The sequence below is a fragment of the Lepidochelys olivacea genome (assembly GCF_965140295.1).
Source record: "Lepidochelys olivacea isolate rLepOli2 genome assembly, chromosome: 3".
Taxonomy (NCBI): Eukaryota; Metazoa; Chordata; order Testudines; family Cheloniidae; genus Lepidochelys; species Lepidochelys olivacea.
Genome location: NC_140413.1, coordinates 142,007,639 through 142,020,131, shown reverse-complemented (window position 1 = coordinate 142,020,131; position 12,493 = coordinate 142,007,639). Strand labels below are relative to the sequence as shown.

General features: G+C 41.8%; 1 protein-coding gene across 4 annotated transcripts in view; it reads right to left on the bottom strand.

The window, feature by feature from the left end:
* The window catches only part of KIF26B (kinesin family member 26B), a 420,596-nt gene that overhangs the window by 326,684 nt on the left and 81,419 nt on the right, over positions 1 to 12,493 (bottom strand). Inside the window, exon 1 of one of the 4 annotated variants that reach the window (XM_084625203.1) lies at positions 10,658 to 10,684. The exons of the other annotated variants lie outside the window; for them this stretch is intronic. The gene's annotated coding sequence lies outside the window, so the exon portion shown is untranslated. Of the gene's footprint in view, positions 1 to 10,657; positions 10,685 to 12,493 lie in introns of those variants that run through there. 4 annotated transcript variants of the gene reach the window in all.

The window sequence follows — 12,493 nt, the reverse complement described above, 5'->3', positions numbered from 1 at the left end:
TTACAATTTCAAGACTGGCTCCATACTCGCTCTTTCCATCTGTCTCTATGCATTTTTTCCTAAAAGTCTTTAAGTCTTCCTTTGTCTTTTACCTATCTGTACATTAACCATCCAATTTCAACCAAAATTTCAAACACACTCTCTTTCTCCCCCTCCCATTCATCCACAGAATTTCCTCATAGGCTGCAGACTCTGTGCTTAAGTTTAGGAGTATAAAGAGACATCCTTCAGATACTCATTAACAGGGAGGGAAAAGGGTACAGAAACATACCCTCAAAGCCACAAGATCAGCTGAAAATTATTCTGGTGGGAAATGTAACTAACATTGTCTGCTTCACCTTTTCCTTCTTGCAAATTTCATTGACAAGTACTGTCTCCTTTCCAAAATGACAATGGATGTATTATAAGGTTTGAATTGATTAAGATATTACCCCATTAAGAGCATTGTTCAAGCCCAAGAAAACTCAGTCTCCAATATCTTCAGATCTCAGCTCACTAGCTTGTGGATGTGTCTCTTGACCTTCAAAAGCAGAGAGTCACACTCTACCTCAGGGATTACAAGGGCTGGCTGAATGAATGGAAAAGTCAACTAGTTTCCCAGTTTGCTAAACCACCAATTTCATCCCCCACTTCTCACCATTCAGACATTGCCCCTTTAAATAATGCTTGAATTTGCACTTTGCATGTTCTGATCCAGCCCTTTTGACCTATCTTGAAAAAAATTCCCTGTAGAATACATCTCTCTGAAACTGTAAACATCTGGAAATCACTGCTGTGCAGATGTAGGATAATTATAACACCAGCTTGTAATCTGCAGGCCAGAAGCCAATCAGATATCATGCTAGCTCCCCCTGGGTTGCACTCGCCACACAATTGCTAATGTAAACGAGAATACCTTGGTAACGAGCAAGGAGACAGTAAGGATTATAAGGAAATGATGCGTCTAGCAGAGACAAAGCAGCAAAACATATACTGAAAATAAGGAGGTTCTGAGAGGTCAGGCACAATGCTGTCTTATCATATGCCCTCCATTGGCAACATTTCAAAAACATTTGACAATTTCTAATCAAGTTGTGAGAGAGTCTGAATGACCGAGCCTGGGATGTTAGGCTAAATTCCACTCTCACGATGCAAGGCAGCCATAAACCCAATTTAACAGGCTGGTTAAGCTAGGTTCATGGCTGCTCTACAGCACTACAATGGTGCAAAGCAACCGGTCCATACTGGGAAATCAGGCCGGTTATCCTTCTATTATTTATAGCCTTGTAATTCTGAGGAGCCCTAGTTACAGACTAGGACCCCATTGTGCTTAGTGCTGTACAAATACAGAACAAAAAAAGACAGTCCCTGCCCCAAAGAGCCATGTAATTAAAACAGAAACTGCATTAAGGATGGGATTTTCCAAAGCACTCCACTCCTTGTAGACATTGCTAAACATCCCGTTGACTTCAATGGGAGCAGAGTTAGGCCAACACTAAGTGCTTTTGAAAAACTCCCCATACATGTCTCGAAAGATAGAATCCACTCTTTGCAAGTCTCCCTGCTCTACACACTCCTCCTGAGAGCTCTGATGACCTGTGGCTCCTAACCCCACCAAAGCCAATTACCTATTAGAAGAATATGGCTAATCCAATTCAATGAAGGATGTGCACCAGGAGGAGAAATAAGGAGAGATTTCTCCATAATCAAGGTTGCAAACAGGTAACATTATAAGCCCTATTTCAGTCCCCTATAATTTGGTTACCAAAAATTGGTTTGGTCTGAAGAACTGATAGGCTTATATACTCTGAAGAATAAGGACAATGTTTCTGTAAAGTTTGAAAAGAATTGCTCAAACTGTTTGAGTGACAGTTCATGAAAAATTTACCCAAGTATGAAATTTTGATTTATGTCTGTTTCTTTGTCTCCCTCTAGTACTCAGACATCTTTTTCCAACTCTTCAGATTTCCATACAGTTGAATTTCCTTGAAACTTATGCATAGGGTTATAGTTAGGGAAAAAAACACATTGTAATTAAGGTTTCAGAGTAACAGCCGTGTTAGTCTGTATTCGCAAAAAGAAAAGGAGTACTTGTGGCACCTTAGAGACTAACCAATTTATTAGAGCATAAGCTTTCGTGAGCTACAGCTCACTTCATCAGATGCATATCGTGGAAACTGCAGCAGACTTTATATATACACAGAGAATATGAAACAATACTGCCTCCCACCCCACTGTCCTGCTGGTAATAGCTTATCTAAAGTGATCATCAGGTGGGCCATTTCCAGCACAAATCCAGGTGATGATCACTTTAGATAAGCTATTACCAGCAGGACAGTGGGGTGGGAGGCGGTATTGTTTCATATTCTCTGTGTATATATAAAGTCTGCTGCAGTTTCCACGATATGCATCTGATGAAGTGAGCTGTAGCTCACGAAAGCTTATGCTCTAATAAATTGGTTAGTCTCTAAGGTGCCACAAGTACTCCTTTTCTTATTGTAATTAAGGAAAGTTATTAACAATCAATTGTGTCTACTTGGAATGCAAATAGACTGTGCAGGAGCAGTTTGCCCTCTGGTGGTTTGTTGCAGCTTAGAGAGAGACTATAAGGCTCCTTCTGAACTGGACCAGTTAAGGACCCCAATCCTGCAAACAGTTATGTAGGCGAACAACTTTGTTCATATGACCAAGTCCATTCAAGTTAACATGAGTGAGTACTTTACATGAGTAAAGTTACTTATGTGTAAATGTTTGCAGGATCACCCCCTAATATCAGCCAAGCACTTAATTGGAGGTCTAAATTCCCCCCTGCTTTTCTACTGTGGCATCTTCATGTGACTGAATTTTATTTTGGATATATTTTTTAACATGCAAAATATTTAGGATCAGATATTTCCTCCCCACCTCATTTTCTTTTCTCTTAGCTGTTTTTTTTACTTTAGAAGAATTAATTAATCTATTGCTGCCTTGATGTAAAAGAGCTACAATTAATTTTAATATAAACATAAAACCATAACAGGATTTGAACTCACTTCCTTTGATATGTGAAGCTAACAGTGGCTCAAGAAGACTTTGAGAAACCATTATGAAAAACTACAGGAGGGCTCTCCATGTTCTCTGAATGCAACAGAAACATACTGAGAATTCAAATAAAATAAATAATAAATAAATAAAGTAGAAAGGTTTTGGTTTATACCAAGAGCTATGTGATGGAAAAAATTAAGGAAAATCAAAATCAGTTGCCCTGGGCTTTTGCTTCATCAAGAGAAAATATGAACTATATTATTACATGTTAGCAATACTTTTTCCATAAACGGGTCACATATGAAAATTATTTTTGTGCATGCAACAATAGATTGTCTAGGTCCTCCCACAAAGGGAAAAATATTGCTGGTTTTACTCATAGAATTAATCCTACTGACTTCACTGGGACTACTTGTATGAGTAAAGTAAACAGGCTTTGGTCCAAAAGGACTAAAGTCCCAGTACCCCAACTTCCCCCCACAAATTCAGTCCTGTATCTAGCATAATGGTGGGATTTTTTCTTCTGTTACATGAGCTGACCCTGTTCCCAGTGAAGACAACAACAAAAATCCCAGGAACTTCAATGGGAGCAGGGAGTGGACCAGAAGTGGGCAAACTACGGCCCGCGGGCCACATCTGGCCCGTGGGACTGTCCTGCCCAGCCCCTGAGCTCCTGGCCAGGGAGGCTAGTCCTCGGCCCCTCCCCTGCTGTCCCCCCTCCCCCGCAGTTACGCTGCTGCATGGGCAGCACAGCTTACACCCACCCACCTCCCAGGCTTTCCAATAAGCCTGTCCTGCTGCTCTGAGCAGCATGGTAAGGGGGAGAGGGAGTAGATAGGGAGCAGGAGGTCCCGGGGGGGCAGTTAGGGGACAGGGGGTGGTTGGATGGGGCGGAGGTTTGCGGGGGGGCGGAGGTTTGCGGGAGGGCGGTCAGGAGACAGGGAGCAGGGGGGTTGGATAGGAGGTGGGGTCCTGGGGGGGGGCAGTTAGGGATGGGGTTCCCAGGAGGAGACGGTCAGGACACAAGGAGTGGGGGGGAGGTTCGATGGGTTGTTGGTCCCAGGGGACCTGTCAGGGGGCGGGGGTGTGGATAGGGAGTGGGGTCTGGGGGGGGCAGTTGGGGAGGGGGGTTCCGGGAGGGGGTGGTCAGGGAACAAGGAGCAGAGGGGGTTGGATGGTTCGAGGGGGGCAGCCAGGGGGCAGGAAGTGGGAGGGGGAGGGCACGGGGGCCAGGCTGTTTGCGGGGAGACAGCCTTCCCTACCTGGCCCTCCATACCGTTTTGCAACCCCGATATGGCCCTCGGGCCAAAAAGTTTGCCCACCCCTGGACTGTACTCTGAGATATGAGTCTCTACCAGCCTGAGTGAATAATAAAAGGGTTTGTTAAGGTTAGAATGTCTTTCAACTGTTTCTGATGTTCCAAGTGTCACCATAAGATGTTAGGTATGGGCTAAATCCTGAAGTTCTTACTCAGGCAAATCCTCATTCACTCCTGTTTGATGGAGTGAGGACTGAGTGAAAACAAGTGGCTATACTGAATGCCTAGATCTGTGCATAGAAGGGGATTCGGGTACCTTCACAGCACCTTTCACCCTATTGAGGCCTTTCCTTATGGTCTGGGGTCTGTGCAGGCACAGGGACAGAGATGAGGAGAGGAGTGGGTAACCCAAATGAAAGTATACATAGTTTTCCACCTCTTCCGGCCCCAGAAAAGTAGAATCCAGAGAGATTCACGGGATACCCTAGTGGAGCAGCTCAAAGGGAGCCATGCTGGCAGAGAGCTGGTGGAAGCACAACAGGGTCCAAAGCCTATGGCCACCCACAAATCTGCCTGGTTTGGGATGACAGGAGGCATCTCTACATGGGAATCTTTCCAGGGGAGAGTTCCTCTCCTGGAATCCTGTCCTATAGAGTCTATCACAGGAACCATCAGGCCTAAAGGCTTGATCCAGTGTCCATTAAAGTCAACATTATTTCCCTCTGCTAAAATGTCTTAATTTTTAAAATAATCTAGAAGTGTTAATATTAACATATCACATTCCAAACCCAAACTGTTGTTTATAATTGCCCTTTACACATGAACACAGCCTAAAGTGTTTTGTTTGCTTTCTTACAGTTTATCATCATCTAAATGAAACTAAACAATGCCCAGCTTTCTCTTCTCAGCTCCCTCTGATGAGAAGTACAAGATAATCCATCTCTGTTTTTTCTCAGCAGTGGCCAATGCAAACAGCTTTGGTTCCATACTATTTCCTAGCCATTGGGTGAAACAGGGCGATCAACCCATAGGGACAGCACAACAGAGCTCTACTAAAATTCACATAAGATACATGAAAACACCATTCTCATCACCAACCCCTCTGTGAATGCCCAGCAAGGGGATTGCATAGGAAAGCCTATACAGTTAGAAATGTAAATATTGAAAGCTTAAATGTGTGTAACGAGTTGTACGCTGGTCTATGCATTAAACTGGTTTCCTGTGTATTTCCCCTTGTTCAATGGTTGGGTAAAGGACTGCGTGACAGAGAATTTCTACTAAAGGAGAACAAAAATCCATGACAAACCTGATCTGTTGAAATCATATATCATCTCCTTGTAACAGATCCAATATACAGTCCTGACAAAGGCATCACAGCAGCTAACAGCAGGAATAAATCTTCAGAGCAAGCCCACAAAAATAAATGCAAAAAGCTGCATAGTATTTTAAAGTACCATCAGTGTAGTAACTCAAGGCTTCCCAAACATTTTCATAGTATGGATCACAACTTAACAGGCAGTATCTTGTGGGTGCCACCCCTCCCTTTCACTGCTGCACAGAACCTTTTTCCCCGTCTTATTCTTATAAAATACCGTCCCAGTGAAAACGATAGCAATTGGTACCCAGCAGATTAATACTAGGGAAATACTTATTGGGTTTTTGCTGTCTTTGAATGCAACTGGCAGCTAGACACAAAGAAAATCAGCCCCCTGCAAAGCACACAGCTCTGTACTGACCACTAGACACTGTTCTGCGGACCACAGTGTGGGAGCCACTGTAGTAACTTAGGCCTAACAAAAGCAAGAAAAATTCACAGTTGAGGCTGCCCAGCCAAATTTAGTGTAATCCCCTGTGCTAGACTCTGGTATGGCCCCAGAATGACAAGTGATACAACACTCCACAGAGGTGTGCATCATCTGTTAAACTCAGCTACTGTCTAAGCACTCAGATCTGACAGAGCTGATCATAGTCCAGCATGCCTACATACCTTACAGAAAAATCTAACCTCATACATCTACCACCACATGGGATCAGAGTGGCCAACTCAGCTGTATGCTTCCTTGGGTTTGTCAGCTTGAGAGACAAACCTAGTGGTCTGTTCTCTGCTCATTTCAAAATACACACCTCCCCAGCCACTCATTCCCCTCGGAGGCTAATGGTGCCTCCATCTGAACCTTCCCCAATGCACATGCTAACTAGAGCTGTGTGACTGTTTCAAAACAAAACCTGAAACCATAAGCAATGGCCAGGTGTGGGTTCCAGGCCAAGCAGTGAAACTAGGAGAGTTTTATCCAAGCCTTTCTATGCCCACTGATATCCCCAAAGCCCAAATCCTTCTCTTTCTGAAGAGACATATCTGAGCTTGAGGTGTATGTATTTTTTAGTTTCCTAAAAAAAAATCTTTTGTGAATGTTGGTCACAGGGAAGTTGACTGGATGAATTTCCACTGAGTTAAGTCCCTGTCATGTGACAATGGCAACTTAATCACGCAAGTCATTTTCTTCAAACAAGGAATGTTACACTAAGGCAGCGGTTCTCAAACTTTTTGAGCTAAGCCTCCCCTTTGAGTTACAATTTTTAGTTGCGCCCCCCTCAGACAAAAAATAGACAATATCTGTCCCTTCCTCCTCAGGTTTTCAGGGTGGGGAAAGGCGCATGCGATGGTCTCTGGGGGCGGAGCCAGGGCTGGGCAGGGAGGTTGTCGGGAGTGGAAATCGGTGCAGCCGCGGCGGATGTTGACACTGACCCCCAGGGCTGGGTGTCCCACTGAAGTGAGTCAGGGGTAGAGGTGGTGCTCCTTCCCTAAGCCCCACCTGGCGGTCACTGGCCTGAGCCCCCAAATGTTCCTCTGTGCACCCCTAGGTAGGCACACCCCGCAGTTCGAAAACCACTGCATTAAGGAAGAGTAGTATCATAGAATCATAGAATATCAGGGTTGGAAGGGGCCTCAGGAGGTCATCTAGTCCAACCCCCTGCTCAAAGCAGGACCATCAGAATATGGTGGGGAAAAGTGGCCACTAAACTCTCCTCCCCTTATGACAGGTCTTCAGAGAAGCTTTGAGTTGGACGCATTGTGATTTTTCCATACACAAAGAGCAATAACAGGATTTGAGTGATGTAGAGTAAGAGAACAAAAGTAAAGTTTCCATGAAAGAGTATAATGCATATGCTTCATCTGTAATGGGGACTGCACTACTTTTAGGAGCTGCAGATACTATGCAAGGGAGGGGAAATAATGATGAGATAGAGGATGGATGGGCAGCGGAGAAGGAGAAGGGAAAAAAATGAATTTAAACTCTATACCGAGTCAGTAAATCTGGCAGCAGGATAATGTTTCCAGGAACAAGTGCGATGTGACCCAGAAAGAACAAATTTAGTGTCTTCTAAAATTCCCTAATCCTGTTTGATACCTTTCCCTGAAAAATGTAATGCCCCCGTGGCTTCCTCAAGCTCATGCCCCCAGTTTAACAGAGTCATGCCAATGCAATCAGAAACAACATGGCATATGTGACCAATCACAACTAACCTAAAAAGCTTAATTATTGAGTATGAAAGTCACAGAAAATTGTTATCAATCGGTCCTGACAGTGTAAAAAAAAATTTATGAAGATAGAAATTAGTTGCATAAATTTGAATAATAAATCCCGAAAGCTTTTCTGATGCTCTGATTCAACTACAGAACTTCCACTTAAAAGCTTCATTGGCCCTCTGCTGCCTCACCTCCTGCTACAAATTTAAAGAAATTCCCACTTCCGGATTCTATTTCAGATGATACCACAAACTTGTAAGCAAAAGCAATACAACAGGGCTGAGCAGTTTCATTTGAGTCTTGGCTTCGTCATGCATGTTTGTACACAATCAATACAAAACCATGTGAGCCAGAACTGTCAAGACAGTGTGACAGAATCCATGTGAAGCAAACTGATTAGTTTCATGCAGCTTTAAGTGACATCCATGCAGTTTGTAGAGAACAGAATAGGAGCTATATAAATGTCACTTTAAATGTTTATTTTTTCCATTAAAATGGCTTTAAAAAAAAAAAGATTCTAAATCACTACATTAGTGTATATCTTCCTTAAGCTTCCGGATACACTGGGCAAATTTCTGCTCTCAGTTGCAACAACATCTCCACTGAAATGGAGTTTCGTCAGATTTACATTGGTGTAACAGAGGAGAATTTATCCCATTGCTTTCTGTTAACAATTTAAGATCTTAACCAGCTACATCCACCTTTTGCCCACTCCAAATTAAAGCCAGAGCTAGGTGCCTGCAGGTATAGCAAATTTGCCAGACACTGCCACAGATCATTCAAAGGCAGTTTTGGAATGCAGCCCAATTCAGGACTTCAGCCTACTGAAACTGAAGTATTGAAACAAATAGTTATTTTCTAATTAGTTTCCTAATTGCACTACTAATCATAAGCATTTGCTTTCTATGATTAAGTTCTTTAAAGTTTCCCCCTGAGAATCCATGTCTCAGAATGACTAGCTTTACAGAAAGGTGCTGGAAGCCAAAAACTCAAGGTGCACAAAGGAAGACAAGTGAGTGTAGACTGGCAGACAGGGGCTGCGCAGACGGTGAGTGGAACTCTTAGTCTGGAGTTTCTTTATATCACCTTCCACCAATGTGCTATAGAACTTCACTGAAAGGCTTTCCGCCTTGCCCTTGCCTGCTCTATTTGAGCCGCCTATCAGGGATCTGAGTACTGGCCACCCATCCAAATACACTAATCTGCAACCAGCCTCAGCAGATAGCTTATCTTTCTCTGGATAAAGTAGTATCTCAGCTGATTGACAGGCTAATGTGGAAGATTAAAAAACAAAATCTTAAAAGGAGGTCCTGAAAATAGCAATTAATCAGTGCTAATCTAAACAGCTGTGGGACATGTGGATAGCATCTTCCTCTGCAAATTACACTGAGGTACAGCAGCATATTATTAAAATCATCTTTGGCTAAAATACCAGTGATATAGTTTCATGGTGCATACAGTGCGTGTATGTAAGCAAGCCATGCAGAAAAATGTCTCCAGACTTTCATTATTCAAAAGGTATTGAGTGATCCATGGCTTAGATTCTGTACTTCCGAAGGCAGTGACAATTTAAAACAAATATTATTAATACAAGCCAAATTCCAAAATCTTTAATTGGGCTGAACTCCTATTTGAGCAAAACCATCTCTCATTTACCAAGTATAAATCAGGAGTAGCTCCACTATGCACAATGGAAGTACTTCTGATTTACACTAGTCTAATGAAGAGGAAATAGTCCAATGACTTCAAATCAGTCAGAACTGAATAAAGACTTCTGAAAGTCTCAGATACTATGATCATGAGGATGGTATAAAAAAATACAATAGGTAAAATTTGGCCCTAAAATTTGATTTTCAGCCTAGAGAACTTCTTGTTGTTAACGTGAGTCAGGAGAATAATTCACACCTGATACAACTTGATAGATTTAGCATCTATTTTTCCCCACTCGTAGAAAATGTGCAAACATACCATGAGTTCCTAGTTGGATTTATTCATTCTTTGAATGTATTCCATAAAATTGTATCAAGTTTTACACTCTGTGAAATAATCACAGATAGTTCACTGTGATTATTTAATAGTCAGTTTTCAAAATCTGAGTTGTATTGGTTAGAAAAGTCACCTGACATAGTTGCTGCTGTCTGATTAGACAGATTCCTAAGCACTTCCAGCATGAACACTCATGCCCGAATATTTCATATTGGGATTCTGTGAGTTCTCATGCATGTGACTTTGAAATTTGCTTTCTGCTACCATTTATGTCTGTACACTGGATCATTTGAAAGCTCATAGAAAACACAGCAAAGAGGGCATGAAAAACAGTCAGAGCAAGTTCATTTAAAAGTTTGAGCGCATATTTGTGAAAGAATTTTTTTGCAGTATTTGCCTAGCTCTGAAAAAAGGGATCAATTTTAAAACAAAGACATAGCAATGTCTCTTCTGGGGGAGAGACAAGCCAAAAACCTTTCTATTTTCTTTCCATTAATTTATTAAAAGAAATCTGCAGTGAAACTAAACTCCTGGCGTGGTCATTTAAGCTAGGGCAAATTGAGGAGTTTCTAACAAAGACATTACCTGCCGACACATCAAGCTTACCTTGTTGTGCAGCCTCTTTTGGTTTAGCTGGTTTCACTACTTCACATTCCCTCAGTATGGGACTATTGTGTGATGCTATCCAGGAAAGCCCCAGGCCAAAAAACAAGCAAAAACCTTAATTTTTAATCACATGCATATACTAGGGCTGAAAGAGTCAGAGAGGCTTAGCTAGCCTTCAGTTTCAATTAAAACATACAGGAGGTCAGGTAAGTCACCCCTCCCAGTTGAGTTTTACCATTAGTGACTCAAAAACAACAGAAAGCTTATTCCAGTACCTTGCTTCTTGTTTTGCTTTCCCAGTTTCCTCCATGTCTCCACCACACACCGCCTGTGCTGGTAATACAGAGAGCTGCTGTGGGAAAACTGTAGTTATGGTTTTGTTACAGTTTTAGACCCAAAGGGGCTTACCGCAGCTGAATCATTTTATTGCATCGCTCTGCTGCTCATTTCTATGCACACAGCTGATGAGAATGAAGAAATAACTCCAAAGAGAGTCCTGTTAGTCTAACAAAGCTGCTTTGTCCCCAAAGGACCATACAATAGGAAATGAAAGTTGGATGGAAAACAGATTCTAACAGGAAACAGAATGATCCATGCTAGAGTTCAGCACAAAGATAGATCACTGTAATAACCACAGCAATGTGAGCCGGGGAACTAGGGACTTCAATCTCTAATTCTAGAGGGAGAGATACAAAATAGCTACGGGAAATAATAGCAAATGAAAAGCCTCCACAACTGGAAAATGAAGTGAATAGCACAGTGACAGAACACAAAAGTCTTAGACTCTGCTTGGATTTGGATGAAAGTAAACAAATGCATACATCATAGTGGGGGGTGGGGGGGAGTGACAAATTAAAATTAGTAGATTTAACCAAATATTTTATGTAGTTTAACCATCTGTTTAAAGAAAGGAGAGGGGGAAACGATATGCAGCTATATCAGTTAGGGCTGTCAAGCGATTAAAACAATTAATAGCGATTAATCACATTGTTAAACAATAATAGAATACCATTTATTTAAATATTTTGGATGTTTTCTACATTTTCAAATATATTGATTTCAATTCCAACACAGAATACAAAGTGTACACTTTATATTTATTTTTATTACAAATATTTGCACTGTAAAAAACAAATATTATTTTTCAATTCACCCAATACAAGTACTGTAGTGCAATCTCTTTATCATGAAAGTTGAACTTACAAATGTAGAATTATGTACAACAAAACTGCATTCAAAAATAAAACAACATAAAACTTTAGAGCCTGCAAGTCCACTCAGTCCTACTTCTTGTTCAGCCAATCACTCAGACAAACAAGTTTGTTTACATTTGCAGGAGATAATGCTGCCCGGTTCTTGTTTACAATGTCACCTAACAGTGAGAACAGGCATTCTCATGGCACTGTTGTAGCCGGAATCGCAAGATATTTACATGCCAAAAATTCATATGTCCCTTCATGCTTCAACCACCATTCCAGAAGACATGCATCTGTGCTGATGACGGGTTCTGCTTGATAAGAATCAAAAGTAGTGTGGACTGACACATGTTAATTTTCATTATCTAAGTCAGATGCCACTAGCAGAAGGTTGATTTTCTTTTTTGGTGGTTCGGGTTCTGTAGTTTCCGCATTGGGGTGTTGCTCTTTTAAGACTTTGGAAAGCATGCTCCACACCTCGTTCCTCTCAGATTTTGGAAGGCACTTCAGATTCTTAAACCTTGGGTCGAGTGCTGTAGCTATCTTTAAAAATCTCACATCGGTACCTTCTTCGCGTTTTGTCAAATCTGCACTGAAATTGTTCTTAAAATGAACAACATGTGCTGAGTCACCCTCCAAGACTGCTACAACATGAAATATATGGCAGATTGCGGGTAAAACAGAGCCGAAGACACGCAATTCTCCCTCAAGGAGTTCAGTCACAAATTTAATTAATGCATTATTTTTTAAAGAGCATCATCAGCATGGAAGTATGTCCTCTGGAATGATGGCCAAAGCATGAAGGGGCATACGAATGTTTAGCATATCTGGCACGTATATAGCTTGCAATGCCTGCTATAAAAGTGCATGTTCTCACTTACAGGTGACATTGTAAATAAGAAGCAGGCAGCATTA